Source organism: Mandrillus leucophaeus, unplaced genomic scaffold (genome assembly GCF_000951045.1).
Source record: "Mandrillus leucophaeus isolate KB7577 unplaced genomic scaffold, Mleu.le_1.0 Scaffold273, whole genome shotgun sequence".
NCBI classification, from domain to species: Eukaryota; Metazoa; Chordata; class Mammalia; order Primates; family Cercopithecidae; genus Mandrillus; species Mandrillus leucophaeus.
In genome coordinates this window covers 1,858,423-1,860,528 of record NW_012102843.1, presented here as the reverse complement: position 1 = coordinate 1,860,528, position 2,106 = coordinate 1,858,423, and positions in this window count along the sequence as shown.

Here is a 2,106-nt window from a genome sequence, read left to right as displayed (position 1 = left end):
TTCACCATGTTGGCCAGGCTGGCTTTGAACTCCTGACCTCAGGTGATCCAACCGCCTCAGCCTCCCAAAGTGCTAGGATTGTAGGTGTGAGCCACTGCGCCTGGCCTACATTACTTTTTATTCATCTGTTTGAAGCTGCATAGGCACAATCTCAAATTCCCAGGATATTTTTGGTAAAAGAATCTGAAACTTGAAAACTTTTTTCTTAATTCACTTAGAATCAAATTATTTGTAGTATATCATGTGTTGGTATTAGGTTTATGGGATAAGCATTTATTTTGTACATGTCAGATTATGAATTAGCTCTACAATATTTAAAATGTTAAATACAAAAGAGAAATGTTAACATATCACCAAAACAGCTCTCCAGTGCTGTCATTTGTTGAACTGGTCAATTTCAAAGCAACTTAGAAGAAAAATTCTACTTCTTATTTGACCGAATCGATGGGTCAGTCCGGTTTGCCTCATTTAAGCATGTCTAATGCTGTACCAAGGACGACTGTGCCCAGTGCATTGACAAATTCCCAGACTTGAGAAGCTTCTGAAAATTAGTGGTTTCTTCTGTGATGTCAAGAGATTGGGATTACACTTGGAATGTAGTTGTCACTAGTTTAGCCTTACCCTCTCCAGAAACACGTGAAGCTGCCCCAAATCACCTGACAACTATTCAAAGGCATAAGGAGGGTTTAACCCTCAGGATCTGCAGGTCTGCTAAAAAAAATAATAAAAAATAAAAATAAAAAATCTTGTTTCCTGCAAGGAAACAAAATAAAATAAAAATAAAATCAACATTATTTTTTAATTAGCAATATTATTGTTTCTCATTTAAGAAGTTGAGAATGGCAACATTTCAGACCTCAGTACCAAAGCAAATTCATCCCTTGCAATTAACGTTACTTAACTCTGCTAATACTTTCCTTCCTGAGAGCAATTCCCATGACTTAGCAGCATTCATTTCATATCAACTTTCTTTCAAGATACTTCTCTGCCCATTGGCAGGACGACAATCTAAATAAACTTTGACATTATTTCTCTGCCTATTCATCTAGAACTTAGCCAATGGCCAAAAACGTTAAGAAAACAACATTCACATTGACACTGGCACTGAATCTCTAATTGGTATTTATCTCCCCACCAGCATCACCATATACATTCTCAGGTGTAAAAATGGCATCCTTTGAGAATCAGTGCTGAGCTCTTTGCCTGATAGATTAGTTGCTAAACTAGCTCGTTTCATGTACTCCCCTCTTCAACCCACCTTTTTACTCTGAGAACTGAAAAGTGAAGACCTACGTCAGTCCTAGAATTCTACAAGTCTGCAACATGATGGGAGAAGTCAGCAAGGCCTTGATGAAGGCGATAAGCTCTTAGCACATCGCAGTATCGAGCATGATCATCTCAGTGGCCTTCTCACTTTGCCATCTTCACATCCAGCTGGTCGTGGAGCTGGGGAGAAAGACAGCAGCAGCTTTCTGCTATTCTCCCTCACTTTCCCAAACACATGAGTGAGCGCATGCCCAGAGAGAAAAGAAAACCCTACTTCTTGAAGTTTTCTCCATGTCAGTATTGCCACAATCATCATCTAAGCCCTGCCCTTCTGGCCACAGGGAAAGCCCATGCGAAAGTCATGAAGAAGCTTAAGTGGCCACTGGCAGGTCGACACAATACTGCTAATTCAAACACTTTAGCCCAAGCCACCTGCGGGAAAGTGGGAAGCAAATGGACCTTGAAGTGACAAAAGCCTGTGTTCATATTCTAAATTTTCCGCTTACTGAGTAACATTAAGAAAATGATTTATCCTTTCTGGGCCTCAGTGTCCCCATCTATAATATGGTAATACTAATATCCCTCAAAGATTTGTGGTGAAGATCCAATTCATAATGTAAGTAAAATCAACTTGTTCCTTTCCATCACTAAGTTCCTTTCCATCACTTAGTTCCATCACTAAGATTTGATACTACACCAATGTATGTAAAAACAAGCACAGAGCCTGCGGGGTCATAAGTTAAACGATGCTAGTTGTTTGGGGTTTTTTTCAATCCTAATCATTAAAAGTAAATAAATAAACGACAAGGAGGAACTCCTTTCTCTTAGACAAGTACAAAG